We start from the raw sequence: 20,635 nt of genomic DNA on the forward strand, positions 1-20,635 counted from the left end.
AAGACCTAAATGTAAGGCCAGAAACTATCAAACTATTAGAGGAAAACATAGGAAGGACACTCTTTGACATAAATCACAGCAAGATCTTTTTTGATCCACCTCCTAGAGTAATGGAAATTAAAACAAAAATAAACACATGGGACCTAATGAAACTTCAAAGCTTTTGCACAGCAAAGGAAACCCTAAACAAGATGAAAAGACAACCCTCAGAATGGGAGAAAATATTTGCAAATGAATCAACGGACAAAGGATTAATCTCCAAAATATATAAACAGCTCATGCAGCTCAATATTAAACAATCCAATCAAAAAATGGGCAGAAGACCTAAATAGATATTTCTCTATAGAAGACATACAGATGGCCAAGAAGCACATGAAAAGCTACTGAATATCACTAATTACTAGAGAATTGCATATCAAAACTACAATGAGGTATCACCTCATACCAGTTAGAATGGGCATCATCAGAAAATTTACAAACAACAAATGCTGGAGAGGGTGTGGAGAAAAAGGAACCCTCTTGTACTGTTGGTGGGAATGTAAATTGATACAGCCACTATGGAGAACAGTATGGAGGTTCCTTAAAGAACTAAAAATAGAATTACCATATGATCCAGAAATTCCACTACTGGGCATATACCCAGAGAAAACCATAATTCAAAAAGACACATGCAGGGCTTCCCTGGTGGCGCAGTGGTTGAGAGGCTGCCTGCTGATGCAGGGGACGGGTTCGTGCCCCGCTCTGGGAGGATCCCGCATGCCGCAGATCAGCTGGGCCTGTGAGCCATGGCCGCTGAGCCTGCCCATCCGGAGCCTGTGCTCCGCAATGGGAGAGGCCGCAACAATGAGAGGCCCGCATACCGCAGAAAAAAAATTTTTTTTAAAAGACACATGCACCCCAATGTTTATTGCAGCACTATTTACAATAGCCAGGTCATGGAAGCAACCTAAATGCCCATCGACAGACAAATGGATAAAGGAGATTTGGTACATATATACAATGGAATATTACTTAGCCATAAAAAGGAACGAAATTGAGTCATTTGTTGAGACATGGATGGACCTAGAGACTCTCATGCAGAATGAAGTAAGTCAGAAAGAGAAAAACAAATATCGTATATTAACGCATGTATATGGAACCTAGAAAAATGGTATAGATGAACCGGTTTGCAGGGCCAAAGTTGAGACACAGATGTAGAGAACAAACGTATGGACACCAAGGGGGGGAAAACCGTGGTGGAGTGGGGATGGTGGTGTGCTGAATTGGGCGATTGGGATTGACATATATACACTGATGTGTATAAAATTGATGACTAATAAGAACCTGCAGTAAAAAAAGAGGAACATACATATCTATAATTACCTTAAATGAAAAAGGACTAAATACTCCAATCGAAAGACACAGAGTGGCTGAATGGATACAGAAACAAGACCCATATATATGCTGTCTACAAGAGACCCACTTCAGATCTAGGGACACATACAGACTGAAAATGAGGGGAGGGAAAAAGTTATTCCATGAAAATCAGAAATCAAAAGAAAGCTGAAGTAGTGATACTCATGTCAGACAAAATAAAGACTGTTACAAGAGACAATGAAAGGGCATTACATAAAGATCAAGGGATAAATCTAAGAAGAAGATATAACAATTATAAACATATATGCACCCAATATAGGAGCACCTCAATATATATGGCCAATGCTAACAACCATAAAAGGAGAAATTGATAGTAACACCATAATTGTGGGGAACTTTAACTCCCCACTTACATCAATGGACAGATCATTCAGAAAGAAAATCAGGAAACACAGGCCTGAAATGACACATTAGATCAGATGAACTTAATTGATATTTATAGAGTGTTCCATCCAAAAGCCACAGAACACACATTCTGTTCAAGTGCACATGGAACTTTCTGTGGGATAGAGCACATGCTGAGCCACAAAGCAAAGCTCAGTAAATTTAAGGTAACTGAAATATCAAGCATCTTTTCTTACCACAATGCTATGAGATTAGAAACCAACTCTAAGGAAAAAAACTAAAAACAAAACAAAACCAAACACATGGAGGTTAAGTAATATGTTACTAAACAATCAATGGATCACTGAGGAAATCAAAGAGGAAATTAAAAAATACCTTGAGACAAATGAAAATGCAATACAATGATCCAAAAGTTTGGGGACATAGCAAAAGCAGTTCTAAGAGGAAAGTTTACAGCAATACAATCTTACCTCATGAAACAAGAAAAATCTCAAATAAACAACCTAACCTTATACCTAAAGCAACTAGAGAAAGAAGAACAACCAAACCTAAAGTTAGTAGAAGGAAAAATCATAAAGACCAGAGCAGAAATAAATGAAATAGAAACAAAGAAAACAATATTAAAGATCAATGAAACTAAAAGCTGGTTCTTTGAAAAGATAAAATTGATAAATCTTTAGGCAGATTCATCAAGAAAAAAAGGGAAAGGGCTCAAATCAATAAAATTAGAAATGAAAAAAGTTACAACCAACACCACAGAAATACAAAGGACTATAAGAGACTACTACTAGCAAACATATGCCAATAAAATGAACAAGCTAGGATAAAGGGACAAATTCTTAGACAGTTACAATCTCCCAAGACTGAATCAGAAAGAAATATATAATATGAAGAGATGGATCACAAGTACTGAAATTGAATCTGTGATTAAAACCCCCTCAACAAACAGATGACTTCACAGGTGAATTCTATCAAACATTTAGAGAAGAGTTAACACCTATCCTTCAGAAATTATTTCAAAAAAATTGCAGAGGAAGGAACAGTTCGAAACTCATTCTATGAGACCACCATTTCCCTGATACCAAAATCAAAGATACAACAAAAAAAGAAAATTACGGGCCAATATCATTGATGAACATAGATGTAAAAATCCTTAAAAAATTCTAGCAAACCAAATCCAATAATACATTAAAAGGATCATTTACAGTGATCAAGTGGCATTTATCCCAGGGATGCAAGGATTTTTCAATATCTGCAAATCAATCAGAGTGATATACCACTATGACAAATTGAAGAGTTAAAATCATATGATCATCTCAATAGATGCAGAAAAAGCTTTTGATAAAATTCAACCTTCATTTATGATTTAAAAAAAAAAAAAACTCTCCGGAAAGTTGGCATAGAGGGAACCTACCTCAACACAATAAAGGCCATATATGACAACCCCACAGCTAACATCATATTCAACAGTGAAAAGCTGAAAGCATTTCCTCTAAGATCAGGAACAGGATGAGGATGTCCACTCTTGCCACTTTCATTCAACATAGTTTTGGAAGTCCTAGCTGTGGCAGTTAGAGAAGAAAAGAAATAAATGGAATCTAAATTGGAAAAGAGCAAGCAACAATTTCACTGTTTGCAGATGAAATCATACTATACATAGACAATCCTAAAGATGCTACCAGAAAACTGCTAGAGCTCATCAATGAATTAAGTAAAGTTGAAGGATACAGAATTAATACACAGAAATATGTTGCATTTCTATGCACTAACAACGAAAGCTCGGAAAGAGAAATTAAGGTAACATTTACTATTGCATCAAAAAGAATAAAATACCTAGGAATCAACCTACCTAAGGAGGCAAAAGAGCTGTACACAGAAAACTATAAGATGCTGATGAAAAAAATAGAAGATGACACAAACAGATGGAAAGATATATCATGTTCTTGGATTGGGAGAATCAATACTGTCAAAATGACTATACTACCCAAGACAACCTACAGATTCAATGCAATTGCTGTAAAATTACCAATGACATTTTTCACAGAACCAGAAGAAAAAAATGTTTTAATTTGTTTGGAAACACAAAAGACCCTGAATATCTAAAGCAATCTTGAGAAAGAAAAAAGGAGCTGGAGGAATCAGCCTCCCTGATCTCAGACTCTACTCCAAAACAATAGTAATCAAAACAGTATGGTTCTGGCACAAAAACAGAAATTTAAATCATTTGAACAGGATAGAAAGCCCAGAAATAAACCCACGAACCTATCGTCAATTAATCTGTGACAAAGGAGGCAAAAATATACAATGGAGAAAAAATAGTCTCTTCAATAAGTGGTACTGGGAAAACTGTATATCTACATGTAAAAGAAGAATGAAATTAGAACATTCTCTGACATGACGTAAGAACCATGAACATTCTCTTACACCTAAATATAAGACCAGATTCTATAAAAGTATTAGAGGAAAACATAGGCACAACACTCTTTGACATAAGTTGCAGCAGTATCTTTTTGGATCCACCTCCTAGAGTAATGGAAATATAAACAAAAATAAACAAATTGGACCTAATTACACTTAAAAACTTTTCCACAGCAAAGGAAACCATGAACAAAACAAAAAGACAATCTACAGAAGGGGAGAAAGTGTTTACAAACGGTGTGACTTACGATTAATCTCAAAAATATGCAAACAGCTCATATAGCTCAATATCAAAAAAACAACCCAATCAAAAAATGGGCAGAAGACCTAAATAGACATTTCTCCAAAGAAGACATACAGATGGCCAAGAGGCACATGAAAAGATGCTCAACATCACTAATCATTAGGGAAATGCAAATCAAAACTACAATGAGGTATCTCACTGGCCAGAATGACCATCACCAAAAAGTCTATAAATAATAAATGCTGGAGAGGGTGTGGAGAAAAAGGAACCCTCCTACACTGTTGGTGGAAATGTAAATTGGTACAACCACTATGGAGAACAGTATGGAGGTTCCTTAACAAACTAAAAATAGAGCTACAATATGATCCTGCAATGCCACTCCTGGGTATATATCCAGAGAAAAACATAATTTGAAAAGATACATGCACCACAGTGTTCATAGCAGCACTATTTACAGTAGCCAGGACATGGAAGCAACCTAAATGTCCATCAACAGAGGAATGGATAAAGAAGATGTGGTACATATATACAATGGAATATTACTCAGCCACAAAAAAGAATGAAATAATGTCATCTGCAGCAACATGGATGGACCTAGAGATTATCATATTAAGTGAAGTAACCCAAAGATAAATATATGATATCATTTGTATGTGGAATCTTAAAAAAAAAAGATACAAACGAACTTGTTTACAAAGAGAAATAGCCTCACAGACATAGAAAATAAACTTATGGTAACCAAAGGGGAAAAGTGGCCGGGGGGAGGGATAAATTAGGTATTTGGGATTAATACATATACACTACTATATATAAAATAGATAACCAACAAGGACCTACTGTATAGCACAGGAAAGTCTGCTTAATACTCTGTAATAAGCTATATGGGAAAAGAACCTGAAAAAGAATGGGTATATGTATGTGTATAACTGAACCACTTTGCTGTATACCTGAAAGTAACACAACATTGTAAATTAGCTATACCTCAACATAAAATAAAAATTAAATTAATAAAGATAAAATGTATGAATGATAAAAAATAAAATGGATAAAAACTTTAAACATTATTAGTGGTAATCAGCATCTACATAAAGCACATCTCTTTGTGGTCCTCAAACAATTTTAAGAACGTAAAGAAGTCTTGAGACCAAAAAAGTTTGAGGATATCCCGTCCAAAGTTTTTCATATTTGACACTACCCATTTATTTTCATCTCTCTGAAATAAACTAAACCATGGGGGAAAATCAGTTTCACGTGTGTGCCTCTTATATTTTAAGCTGAGACTGTTGATCTGAGACAGTCTGAAGGTACTTGCACTTCATTTTTTATTCCATTAAGATGGTCTCCCGGTGGCACTAGAATGGAGGAAAAACCTTTTTACTCTGTCTACAATGGTAAATTTCAGTTTTCGATGACTTAGCATATCTACCATCTCTATTCCACAGTATTATGTGAATTTCTAAGTGCTGAAATTTAAAGGAATTTATGTTGATTGTTAGACTCTCAGAAGCAATATGAAAAGTCACTACACATTTACATGACTATGAACTGAGTTTTCAGGAAACTCCCAAAGGCACCAGATCCTAGAGACTTAAATCTTTTTTTATTTTATTTTTTTTATTTTTATTTTTTTATTTATTTATTTTTTTTCAGTACGCGGGCCTCTCACTGTTGTGGCCTCTCCTCTCCCATTGCGGAGCACAGGCTCCGGACGCGCAGGCTCAGCGGCCATGGCTCACGGGCCCAGCCGCTCCGCGGCATGTGGCATCTTCCCGGACCGGGGCACGAACCCGTGTCCCCTGCATCGGCAGGCGGACTCTCAAGCACTGCGCCACCAGGGAAGCCCGAGACTTAAATCTTAATGGTAAATTTCTCTACAGTGACAGACATGAAAACAGTGTAGCAATAAAATACGAGATCTGCCCAGATTGAAGTCTGTTCACTTGAATGTAGGGCACTGTGTGCATTGCTTTGACTTATTATGGGAAGAATTCATGGCCATGAATTCGTTGACTGCTATAGAGAGAGCTGACAGCTGCGGATGGATCTCCTTGTTGGTAATAGCCCAAAGTGCAAAGGAGGTACCCAGTACATTTTTAAAAAGACATGGGCTATTTCAGCAGAAAAGAGTATAAGACTTGTCTCCTTTTAGGATATATTTACCATTAAAATAATGCAATGGAATTACCCCAAAACTGTCTGCCACCTGCTCTATCTTGTAGGGTAAATCTGTTACTTTTCTTTTTCCAGTCAGAGTTTAAGAAAAATACAAAACAGTACATCCTAACCACTGTGATCCTCCTCCCATTGAGTCTTGTTATATAGAGCATGGTATTGAGAGAGACTCAGCTAAACAACAAAAACACATTTAATGTTTTTACAATATTTTTTTGCCACAGAACAGATTGCAATTTACAACCTTGCCATTCTGTCAAATGCTATGACACTTCACAATGCCACCTAAATGCAAAACTGGCCAGGTTTAACATAACACGAGATTGCAAATGTCACTGGAAAGAGATGATGAATGGCTGCGGGATATTTATAGACACTATATAGATATGTTGGCTAAACTGCTTGAAGGAAATCTGTTAAAACCGATTATTTCAATGGCTTTTTGTGTTGCAGGCATCTGAGGTCCTAAGGTCTCCTAGGGTAGCATGGTTTCTCTTGCTCCAGACTTTTCTCCAGTAATCACTCTGCTTGCATCAGTGTTGCTCTGTGCCCCAAAGCAAGACAGTAACTCACATCAAGGCCGACGAGGGCACTACAGAGAACTTAGCCTCTGCTTCTAGGTGACCTGCCCAGAAATTCTCGCTTTCCTCTCACGTCTGGGTCTAGAAGATTGCTGGGCCTGCCTGATGCCTTAATCATCTGCCTCCTTCTGAAGCGTCTTCCAAGAGGCAGAGTCACATTTAGGATGTGGAGTCTTCAAATGACCTTGGCATTAAATGATATACTCATTCTATGTCATTTTTCAGGTCTTGATGTTAACAAAGAACAATATTCAGGGTAGAATAGTCTCAAGTTTTCCTCTGAGACATAATGTGATAAGCAACAAAGCTCACTACAGTTCACACCTCCTAGTTTGAAGGTGGGAGTTCTTCATACAGAATTTAGGGTTATGACAGTAATAGCCAGGCCTTATATCATGATTATTATGTGTCAGGCCCTGTTCTCATTTAATCCTTATAACATACACATGGGGTAGCCTCACTGTTATATTCATTTTAAACATGATGAAACACACACCAAGAAACTAAATAACCTTACCAAGGCCACACAGATAATAAGTACAAGATTCAGGATTCAAAGTCAGACTGGCAAAGAGTTCATGCTTTTAATTATGATGCTATATTGCCTTGCCAATAAATAATATAATACTCAAAAGCAATGCCGCATTTGTAATACCATATGTAGTGACTAATCTCATCTTCTGACCTAACGGTCCTTTGAATGGATGCTAATGCTGTGCTAGAGGCCTTGAGATAGCACAAACTGAAGTGTGGGCAGACGTATCAGTCAGAGCAGGCTAGGTTATGTTGGGGTAACACACAGCCTCTTATCTTAATGGTTTAAGGCAGCAGAGATTTATTTGCCACTCTTGTTTCCTGTCCATCACAGGCTAGCTCGGGCCTCTGCTCCACATGGCCACTGTCCTCACACCAAAAGCCAGGATGCCCTAGGACTTGGTACCCACTCCATTGTAGCCTGGTTGCAGGGAGAAAGGATGTGACAAAACATTTGCCAACCATTAAAGCTTCTGCCTGCAGCCGATCTATGTCATTTTCCCTCATATTTTATTGGCCTAAGAGAATCACATTACCTAACTAACTCTGAGAGGAAGTACAGTCCTCTCATGTGCCCTGAAGGAGAGAAAGTTGGGCTATATACAAAGGGTCCTAAGGACTACCACAGCATCGTTACCATGTTGAGGCAGGGTTAGTTGAGACAGCATGAGATGGTGTCTCACCAAGGGCTGGGAACGTTGAACCATGACACCTGAGAGTCTTAGTTTTACTTGTCACTTCTTTGTGACAATGTTTATGACTACTCAACACTAGGTTAGAAGTCCTGCTATACACTCATAACACCTGCTGCTTCTTTCACATCACTCATCATATTTGCAATTACGTATTCTCTTCTGCATAAGATTTTATATAAGCTCCATAGAGGCAGAGAATAAGTCTGTATTGGTCATTGCTGTATTCAACCATCTTCCACCCCACCCTGATACTCCCTGATTCAAATCAGCTCAATATATATTAAACCAGAAAATATGTATTAAGCTAGGAAGAGTAAATAAGGAAAACAATCTGTACCTGGCATCCACTGGCTTTTTGAGCCAGTTTCACTTAAGTATCTCACATTATCAAACAGAACTATCCTCTCAGTTAGCAAGTCTATACCCTAGCACAATTTTTGAGGCAAACAGAAGGTTCTCTCCTTCCTGCCCACCACCGCTTAGGGCATCTTAAATAGGAGACCACGTTTCTCATTCCAAAAAAAGAGCTTAAAGGAATAAAAATGCAAATATCTGAATGAGTTGCCCCATCAACATGAATTACAGTCAAAGTAATTATTTTCCTGGTTTGATCGGGATAGAGACTAGAAAGCTAGAAGACTAGCCTTTTTAAAGGGAAGGGAAGACCAATGAAAGGAAAAAAAAAAAAACTGGAGTAGAAAGAAGAGTCTGGAGGTGAGATGACTAATTTGAAATTTAAATGTAACCATAAGCCTCAGCTTATATTTAACTATTCAACTGAGATCTTCTGTTACATCTTGATTATGCTTTTCATGCCCACAGTGATCTGAATACCTTCATGGTATTCATGCTCATACATCATGAACTGTACGAACTTGATGCAAAGACATATAAGTAATATGTTTGGCCATCTTTAAATAGCATCATCACCTGTTGCTTCCCCCCATCCAACAGCTGTCACCATCATAAACTGCATAGAGAAAGGTTCAGATTTAGACTATGTTCAACTGGGAGAGAAGAGTTAATACATTTTGAAGCACAAGCATAACACAATGTCTTTTTTGTTTGATCTAAACAGCAATGCATTCTATGTCATGTAATACACAGGTTACTGGGTCATGTGCAAATTTGGGGTAATTACTAATATTTAAACTCACATTTCTATGTTAATTTAAAATCACAGCACCTTCATTTTTCATCAGAATGAGTCACTTTAGAATTCTAATAGTATTAAGTCAAAGTGATGCACCGTTAATAACAGAGGGAAAGGCCTTTCTAGTAAGAAAGCCTTTTCTTTAAACCAATTGTACATAAAAGAACAATGTAGGAAGCTTTTAGTTTTCTTAAAGCAGTCAGGCATCATAAATTATGCTTCATGTCTGACCTCAAATAGAGCAGGATTATCTCTGAGGAGAAGCAAAGTAAACATTAAAAAGCTCAGGTTACACAGAATCCTGCAGAAAGTCCCAAGGTGGGAAATAATCACTGATAGCACTCCTAAATTCTTCTCTTTTCCTCTCAGGATTCATACTGTCTTTAGGGACAGTACTAATTTGTTTAAAAAACTCAGTGTAGTAGTTTGGGGGCTTTTGTTTTGTTCTGTCTCGTTTTCCTTAATCAGCACAGTTACGCAGTTACTTGAATCAAAAGGAAGCCTTTGTCCACAAACACAATCGGAAAAGTAGGATTACCCTGAAAAAGGAAAATTGTGCCTTTTCAGTGTGGAATTCTAAAGCAAAATGTAACCCAAAGAGATTTTTCCAGGGAAAGTCAAGCCATCTTTAGAAAAATTTCTACTCCTTTGTATCCTGGATATTAAATTCTTACATGTTAAGTCCACATTTTCACTATGTACTGTTTGATGAATGAAGGAATAGAGACATTTCTCCGTAATGGGACTGTTCTCACCATGATTTATTGCAGCCAATCTATAACAGCACAAGAAAAATCATCAATATTTGCTTATGTTCATTGTATGTAAGAATCTTATGCATCTTATTGTGTAATAATACGTGTGTGGTATCAGTGTCTGAAACAATAGTAGCCAGATCTTTGTTCTGGTGTTTATAAAAGCTAATTATTAATTCATTAAGACAGTTTTGGGCTTCTCTGGTGGCCCAGTGGTTAAGAATCTGCCTGCCAGTGCAGGGGACACGGGTCCAAACCCTGGTCCGGGAAGTTCCCACATGCCGGGGAGCAACAAAGCCCATGCGCGACAACTACTAAGCCTGCGCTCTAGAGCCCGCGAGCCACAACTACCGAAGCCCACGTGCCTAGAGCCATGCTCTGCAACGAGAGAAGCCACCGCAATGAGAAGCCTGTGCACCGCAATGAAGAGCTGCAACTAGAGAAAGCCCACATGCAGCAACGAAGACCCAGCGCAGCCAAAAATAAATAAATAAAATAAATAAATTTTAAAAAAAGACAGTTTTATATCATGCAAGATACTCTGAAATAAGGGTAAAGAAAAAAGAATTTTCAAACATATATAAACATATTTTCAAAATCATTTCTTGATCATATACTTCTTTAAATTACAAATTGAACAGCCAAGATTTGGTTGATTAAATGGGGATGTTTCTTTGTTTTAAAATGGAAACATTCTTGGTGGAGTGGAAAGAACACTTGATTTAGAACCTGAAAGCTGGATTCATAACCCCAGCCTTACCAGTTACCAGGGACAAGACCTTAACACACTATGAAACTTTATAAATTAAAGTTTCTTCCTCTGTAAAACATATAACCTCTAACTCATGGAGTTTTGTATAGGTTAATTTTACATTAACTGTACCCTGTCTATACCTCGAGAGTTTGCAGTGGCTAAGAAGGACATACATGGAATGTATCAATATGGCTTCCTAAGAAAAAATATGGAAATGATTAAGCATCACATTGGTCTCTGAATTTCCTGCAAGTCAGGATAAAAGTAGAGATGGGAAGAAATACACAGACCAATTAATAGAAAGAGGAGGAAGTAGGGTAAAAGTTGGCTAATTTCAGATACAGATGTTTTCCTATCATTAGATTCTACATTTTCACATACCAAACTCAGTAATATAATGGACAAAATAATTGAAGCAAAATTGGGAGAAATTTTTATATGATTTTGCTATTGATAAAAGCCAAGGGCACCATTTAAACACTCACCAAAGGTCAAACTGAATGTGATTCAACTAGTTGGTGCTTTAACTTAACACATAGATAAAAGACTAGAGGTATGGTGACACAACCTTCACTTTCCTTTCTTGGTCTGGTTTTGACAGGAGCTAAATAGAAGATAATTTTTGTTCTTTTGTTCCTTTCCTTCCTTTAGTGAGAACAGATTGGGTCATATAGATTTATAATTTGGAAAGCAGGTTAGACAGGGTTGTGTGAATTATCAAGTGTAATATTAATTTTTTGAACACCTTAATATATTTTTTATCTTGTAACTTATTTGCCTTCTATTCAACCAGGATCATTCATTTGCCTTTGGGAAAATTAGGATAAGTGAAACAGAAACGCAAAAGGAAACAAAGGGTCAGAAGTAAGAGTTTGATATACAAAGGATATAAAAAAGAGAATTCTTGAGTCACAGTCATCCATAGTTTTGGATCCATGATTTAGGGAAAGAGAAATATGATTTTCTATTTTTGTTTGTATAACCTATTAGAATTTTACAAGGCAAAGGCAGAGTGTATATCATAGAATTTTACTGCCTGTCAACGGTAGAGAGAACTTTGGTAAGTCCTTGTCACATAGTATAGAAGGATAAGGTCCACTTATTCAGCTCTGGGGGTTGTAAGACATAGGACAGACAGGCTATTGGTAGTGTCCAAAGCTCCAGAGGCAATAAGTGTTTAACAAGCTTAATGGAAAGCTAAAAGCAGGGGAGACTCTTGCCATGTTCTCTTTGGCATCCAAGGACCAGCTACCATTACACCTGAGGTACCTAACCCTGCACCAACAGCTTGTGCACAGTGCAGAAGTGATCTAGAGGTTCCTCTGTAATGCCCAAACCCTAGAAAGAAGCTGAGATTCCAGGTGGGGAAATGCTAGGGGCTTCACAAGAGAAGTCATCCTGGGTACGAAGGTTTTACTGCCAGATGTCCAAGGAGTCTAAGAAGAATCAGACCCAAGGGGTGCAGGTAACAAGAGGTGATGGCCAAAGTCCCTGAAGGCAGAGGCTAAGCTGAGTTACATCAGCTTGATGGTTTCAACAGTAGAGGCCGGCAGGATGCATGGAAAGACCACACTTTGGCCTCACAGATGAGACCAGCACATGGACCAGCACAAAACTAGAGACGCCCCTCTTGCCCGCCTGTATACCTGAGAACTTTGCACTGTTTCTCACTGAAGTGCAGAAATCATCTTGGAAAGAGGGAAAAAGAAAAGGGAAACAGTGCTGGTTCTGAGTTGAACCTTGAATCGACCAAAATTGTACCAAATTTAAACTATTTTTAAACACAAAAGAGATACCATTAACTGGCAAGTTTAAATTAAGTGTCTGCTTTCCACTGTGGTGAGAGGCTCATGAGGAAAAATTAGTATCAGCTACGGAAAATAATAAGCGTACATTTTCTTACAACATCTGTGTTGGCTGGATAACTCTGAGAACTCAATGTGATCTCAATTCTGGTGCTCCTCTGTGCACAAACGCACAGCCAGGCTACTTGGAGGCAGCCTTGGGTCCTTCTCCAGGAGAAAGTTTACATTGATTTGGGCTCTTAGATAAACATTTGACTGAAAATGCCATGCTCACACTAGAGAACGCAGCAGAAATGCTTGTGGCTTAAAGCACCTTCACACTGGGACAACGATCCCCACACTGGTAGCTGAAAAGCTTCAGCAGGGCGTCTATGAAATGTCTGGCCCAGAGCAGCACTGACTCTCAGTGTGCCTGCCAGGAGGAGTTAGCTATGAAATGTATGCCCAGGAAAGAGAATGAGTTCACTTGCTTGATAGAGGGATTTGGAACTGACCAACTGAATTTTGCAGAAAGTTTAGCACAGACAATAATTTTAGTTTTTGACATAATTAAAGTTGAGCTATTCTTTCTGTCTGTAGCTATATACCAAGATGAACTGCCTCTGGGGTATCCTCCTGGGTTCATGATAGTAAAATTTTGTCATTGGCCTAAAGGAGAACACTCATCTTTCCATTTTCCTGTTGTAAAAGGGCATACTCCAGTCTCATAAAAAATACCAGTTTATTTATTAAGTATGTGATAAAGAGAAGATGGGCTTCTGATCATTTACTGGAATAATGTTTTAAGAAGTACTTGTCAAGTTATGGCCCCCTCCCCAGCCTCCTGCAGAAAAATAATGCTTGCTGAATCTAAATACTTTCTACTAGGTAAAACCTTTGGAGTTGGACAGACTAGTGATAAAATTCATCCTGCTGTATGACATTGGTCAAGCTACCTCTCTGATGCAACTGCAGCCGAAAAAAAGGGGCTAATGTTCCCAAATATGTACTTCACTGGATTTCTGTGAAGATCAAGTGAGATAAGTACATAAAACCCCTGAGTGTTTGGCACATAGTAGAAATTCAATAAATGTTAGTCCTGTCCCTCTCATTATAACTTAGGGATCATAACATAATCCTGGCCAAAATTCTGACAACAAATCTGAAATCATTTGAGGTTCTGCCCAATAACGACTCATTGCTGAATTTCAAAATATTTTGCCAAAGGAATTCTGATTTTAAAGTTTCCCCTCCACTTGTTATTAAACATTTTTGAGCACAAAGAAAGGACCAGGAACTATATAGACATTCCTGTTTCCTTAAAAAACTCCAGAAGAAAGCTTTTGTTTTTGTCTTTCAATCAAGGAGAGGAAAGGAACTGGATTTTTTTAATCTTCCTGTTTGCCTTCTAAAGTACAGTCTTTAATTGAGAAACTTGAAGTAAATGACGATGAAATATAAACTTATTCAAATAATGGCACCAAAGCAGCATTTCTTTTAAATTGTTATGAATTCCTGGTTGCATAAATACATGTCGGGACCAAGTGTTATGCCTAAATTTAAACCACTGAGATGTTTAGGCTCTGATCTGTAGCTTGGGAAATAAGTAATCTTTTTTTTCAAAATCTGCTTCTGAGAACCTCTTTCCTTTTGTTGGCCAAGTGAGCATCAGTAGTTTTTCCCCCTGAATATTCAACTCAATGGCTTCACTGGCTTGGCCACACTAGCTGTGTGATATTGGGAAACACGTTTAACCCTTTGGGGTAATTTTTATTCCTTTATATAAAGGGATATGCCAGATTGGATGGGCTTCCATGTTTCTCCCACATCTAAAATACTGTAAATCTATGTAGACCTCTCTATGTGTAGAAAGAAGTGGTCTGAGTTGGCAACTGACTTAGATTAAAAAGGACATGAGTTAAAGATTGCTCCAACTTCTCTAACTTTGGATATCAGAGAAGCGCTTGCCTGACTCATTCTGATTTAAGGGCTTGCTAGGCGGCCAGCGTTTGCCGGACTCTAGGAATCCAAGGCAAACAGTTTCCACCCTCGCGGCTTTGAAGTTTAGCTGAGAGAGGCAGATATAAAACTAGTGTAACCTACAGTACATATAGGATCCAGTTAGAGTAGGGGAGAGAGAGAGAGAGAGAGAGAGAGAATAATGCCAGTAGTATCACTAGCAAATAACTGAAATTGGAGTTTCTGCAGATCAGGATGTGTTTCTTTGAGGAAATTCCCTCCTTCCAGAGCTATTAATATTGTTTTCAGGTCAGAACCGAGTTCAGTGAGCAGAGGGTAGGTATATCTGAGACTTCTGCTCAGTATGCTGTTGAGCAACGGGTCGCGCTCAGTTTCTGACCATCATCAACTGGAAACGAACTTCATTAACCACTGAGTAATTACTAACACTCCCATGAATAATGGTCATGGTAATTTTAGAAACATCCATTTAGCTGACACATCAAAGGTGACCCAACATGTCTCACAAAGTAATGACTCTGACCAGTGAAAAATTAAACCACACCTTCTCATCAGTTTGTTTGCAGATCAGTTAATGGAGTCTGCTACAGAATAGGTTTTATTTTTACTTTTCTGGCTTCATTTATATGACTTTGACTGGGATAGAGGAGAGGTTTTCAGATAGAATATTGGCAATGACGCTGTCAGTGATTCTCAAACTTGTTATTCTGGTGACTTTGTGGAAGCTCACCATGATCCCCCAAGCCAAATATCACATTCACCTGACAGAAACTTGGGTGTGATGTCTGTGACTTTGAAAATACTTTTTTTTTTGCTTGCTTCGACTGTTTAGAAAGTAATTGTGTTCTCACCTGAGACATGGTCTTGAAATACTGAAATCTGGTAGAAAAGGATGACGAGGAAAAAAAGATAGGGTGTCAGAGACTAAGACAATAGGGGGTCAACAGACAAGGTCAAGGGATAAAAGCTTAGAGAAGGTGGTAGCACTGCCGATGTGGACTCTAAAAAGAAAGGAAAGATCCTGATACAAACTTCAGTTACACAGTCCTCAACTAAATTATGTAAATGCAGTTCATAGCCATAAACAAAACCAATTTTTTCCCCTATGACAACGGGCTGATAAGACTAACACCATCTTATCCTTTTTATTCCCTTATCTAGTTTAATTCCATGGCTCACCATTACAACCCTGAAACACTGACTTACAAATACCTTCACCTCCCTTGCCCACTTCCTTCTCAATTATAGTCACCTGGAAAAACCTCAGTTCTAGGTTAAGCAAACTTATCTGCCTACTCTATGCCTGCATCAGACAACCATGCTGTGACATTTTATATTGATGACCACAAATCCCAAAATGGCAATCCATGATACTCTGAGATTCTACTTTAATTCTTTAATGTATCAGGCTTCATGCTCTCTCCTCAATCCTCCCTCACTTTCCTCTGTCACTTTTAGCTAATGATCTTGCCTAATATGTCATTAACACCACCAAGAAACAGGAACGTTCTTACTTTCTACCAGAATCAAAATCTGTTTGAATCTGAACCGATGTTTTCTCTTTCATTCTTTTATAATGAATAGTGGCCCAGTTTCTATCAAAGGCCAAACCGTCCACCTGTGCTTCGAAGCTCATCACCATTTCCTTCTCAAGGACTTTATTCCTAAGTTTTATTACTCCTGCATAGTCAATTTCTTGCTTGCTTTTGGATCAAAAAGATACATATAAAAACTTTTTTATCTTTCATCTTAAAAGTCATCCTTTTAAGAGGCTAGAAGCAATGAAACTCTGGTAACAATGAGCACACCTAGGGCCAGATGGGAGTTTCTAAATACCGTTCTTCAATAAAAAGAACCAGGACTCCTTGGAAAGCTGGTTGATTTCAAGGCTGAATTAGCAAAAATACATGATGAACATCTTGTGGTGCCAGAAAATAAGGAAATGTACACACATACAAGTACACACACATACACACGCAGAAAAGAAATGTTAAGTGAAAGAAAAATGAGAAGAATTGGGACAAATATTAAGGTCATAGGAGGCAACCTGAAAAAGCCTTCAATGGCTAAAGTTAAAACAACCCGGGCAACAGAATAAATGATAGCATTGGATTAAAAAATACAATAAACATCCAAAAGTTCATACTGACATAAATAAATAACAGAATAACTAATGAGCTACCTAAATAAAGGGGAAGAAGTGACATCGCTTTCCTACAGAATTCCAAGTAATAAATATAGGATGAATGAGGAAAATAAAAAGTACCATTAGAATGCCTCAGTAATACCCGCCACAGGCAGGATCCACCAATGGAGCCAAAATTTATAAGCAAGAGTTTAAGGAGAAACAGGATCCTTGCACGGGCTCAAAGTATCTCCCCCCATTTAGTAATTACAAAGGGAAAAATAGTAACTTTACAGAGGTAAACCATGGAAGACACCACCCTACCCAAGTAATCATGCTCAAAATAACCAGAGATACAGTTTGACATAATGTATACCCTGGCTTGAAGCACTGAGAAGGGCGTACTGCTTCTGTGGTATCCTTTTCAATAATACATACCCTCAATCTAATCATGAGAAAACATCAGACAAACCCAAAGTGAGGGACGTTCCACAAAATACAACTTGTACTCTTAAAAAATGTCAAGGTCATGAAAGGCAAGGGAAGACTGAAGGCCTGTCACAGATTGGAGGAGACTAAGGAAGCATGACAACTAAATGCAAAGTGGGATCTTGGATTTGATCCTGGAAAAGAAAGCCATTCATCAAAACACTCAATATATTCTGTACTTTAGTTAATAGTATTGCACCAAGGGTAATTTTTTTGGTTTTGATAAATGCTCTCTCGTTATATCAGATATTAACATAAGAGGAAGATGGGCGAAGGGCATATCGGAACTCTGTACTACTTTCGTAATTCTTCTGTAAGTCTAAAATTATCTCAACATAAAAAAGAGAAAATTAAAAAGCCACCCTTGACCTAATATCTCCTTCCAGTTACCACACAGCAAAGCTTCTTGAAAGAGTGGCCTGTGGCTGCTGACTCTATCTTCTCACCTTCAGCCAGACTTTGGATGGACCCATTGCCAAAAACTGTCATCATTCAGTTCCACGTGGGCAAAACTGATGGGGCCTTCTTTACCCTAATCTACCTCCAATCTCTCAGCTGCAGTAGTTTACAAAGTTGATAGCATTATCATCTCTGGGCTTCTATGTCATCACACACCCCTGGTTTCCTATGTCATTTGCTCTGTTCTCCTCCATCTCCTCTGATTCATTCTCTTCCTCAAACTCCAAAATTTATTCCTTGGCTGTCATCTTTTCTCTGTACTCCCTCCCTCATGATTTATCCACTTTCATGGTTAGAAGAGCTATAAACATGGTTACAACCCTGACCTTTCCTCTCCCTATCTGAAGGTGACAATCTTTGACTGCCTGAAGGATCCTGGTTTTCTTTTTCAGCAGTGAGGGCTGGATGAGGACAGAGTGGGCACCTGAGTTTTGTGGCTGTATCTCCGGAATATTCAACAAGTTCCCTTTTCAGTAAAAGGGAAGGCAAGATCTGATCCATTCAGTATTTTCTAGGGTGAATATCATATGCTATTGGAAGAACTTAATTACATTCTCTGCCCAGTCCAATCCCATTATTGCTTCCTGTCACTGTATTTGTAATTCAAAGAAAATTTTCCTTCCTAATATATTATACCTAGGAGGCCACACATAATACAAGCACAGCTTAGTATGATTCATATACAAATGAATTTCTGTTTCAGGGATGAGATTATTTCTATTTTATTCCCCAAATGATGATTCACAGGTATAATATAGACTGGACTGGATCAATTCCTTGGCATATTTTGCTTAGGAAACATGGCAATATGTTAATATCCTCTGCTTCCATAAGAAAGAGGAAATATCACATGGTTAGCATCCTGGGCCTTTAAGCGTTCATGTACTGCTGAATCCAAGAAATATTAGGAGACTTGTAACATTATCAGAAAGAAATCTGTGGTTTTTCACTGACCTAAGTGGCTATCAGTTTGCTTGTACTGATGTGTGTTGAGAAAGCGTGGGGAGAGGGGGTGTGGAAAGAGAATGGGAAGCAATTAACTAAGCCCCTATGCTTTAGCTCAGGCAACAGTGTTAGGCTGGTAGCACGATAAAGGAAAAGAGAGGGACAGGGCCTATAGATACCCTGGACTTTACTCTTACCATCTGAGATCAAGTACCCAAACTGATTTCTGCCCCTCACTTGATTCTTAAAGAAAATTTTTGAAATACATTTTCAGGAGACAAAAACATATAACAGGAAAGTTGGTAAACAAATAGTATACTACTGGGGTTTAAGTACAATTTTTAAACAGCTGCCTCTGTGTATTACAAATGTTAGTTTTAGGCTCCAGCTGTTCCAAATAGGTTTGTTCCTAAGCTACTGGCTGAACAAATGCAAAGGATAATTGTTCTGCTAATAACAATGATAATTGTTCTGATGTTAAGATAATTTCCATATGTATTTATAGTTGAATGGTCTTGTAAATATTATTACATATCTAAAATGTTACGGTAAAATATAACTTAGAATACTTCATGATATTAAATTAGTTTGTGTATATTAGACATTTCCATCAAAAAGCAATAGAATGCCCTCTTCCCACTTTACTTGAACTACTAATAAATGAAGGATTTTAGCAAAGACAAAAAACAAAAACAAAAAAACTGGTCATATTCTAACAACTTATGGTACCTTGTCCAAATGCATTTTAGGCATTTCTCTTAACACCATTTGCAATGAATAACCATTTCTTACTTTGTTTCTCTTTAAAATGAAAAAAACCCTTTTCTTCAAATAATTCTAGAAAGAACCATATTATCTGTGTCCAAACGAAAATGTGAAACAAAATCTTGTTGTTCATATACAATAGTTTTATGACTTGCCAGTGATTCATTTATATTCAGATATTCTGTGTGCTGAGTTCATCTGACTTGTCCAGCAGAAAAGGAAAGGCTTTTGTGCACTTCATGTTCAAAAACTTCAGTGCTCCACATGCCCGCTCTGTGATGCTGAGAATGTGCCTTTGGGTGCTTTTGAAATGAGTTATCCACTTTCTCTTTGCTCACTTCTCCATCTGGAATGTTCTTCTCCTACTCACTATTGCCTCCCCTGTCTCCATGTCCACTTTCTCAACCCAAAGCACTTCTTTAAAGCCCAGTTTAAACACTTCCTGCTCATTGATGACTTACTTGAATTCTTAAGCCACAATGAGTTCCTCTATTCTACTCGTAATCAGAATTAGGCTGCAAATGTCTTGAGGATGTGCTATGGTCTGAATGTTTGTGCCCCTATCAAACTCAAGCCTAATCCCGAAATGTGATGGTTTTTGGAGGTGGGGCTTTTGGGAGGTGAGTGGGTCATGAGGGTGGAGCCCTCCTAAATGAGTGCCTTTGATAAGAAGAAACACCAGAGACCTTCCACTCTCTGCTGTCTGCCATGTGAGAACACAAGGAGAAGACTAACACTGCACACCAGGAACCAGGTTCTCAGCAGACACCACATCTGCCAGCACTTTGATCTTTGGATTTCATAACTATGAAATATAAATGTATGTTGTTTAAACCACCCAACTAGGCTCTATTTGTTATAGCAGCCTGAACTGCCTAACACAGGATAGAGTCATATTTACTTCTGTTGCACCTCCCAACAGGTTCAATAAAAAAAAGACACACTTAAATTACATTAGGTGATATAGGATGGATACACACACACACACACACACACACACACACACACACACACACACACA

At 38.0% G+C, this 20,635-nt stretch overlaps 1 protein-coding gene across 2 annotated transcripts in view; it reads right to left on the reverse strand.

Moving 5' to 3' along the window:
• The window catches only part of NKAIN2 (sodium/potassium transporting ATPase interacting 2), a 979,230-nt gene that overhangs the window by 244,734 nt on the left and 713,861 nt on the right, over nucleotides 1-20,635 (reverse strand). The gene's annotated exons all lie outside the window — the stretch shown is intronic.

The sequence above is a fragment of the Aethalodelphis obliquidens genome, unplaced genomic scaffold, assembly GCF_003676395.1.
Source record: "Aethalodelphis obliquidens isolate GAN/ISIS:26980383/991018 unplaced genomic scaffold, ASM367639v1 scaffold3, whole genome shotgun sequence".
NCBI classification, from domain to species: Eukaryota; Metazoa; Chordata; class Mammalia; order Artiodactyla; family Delphinidae; genus Aethalodelphis; species Aethalodelphis obliquidens.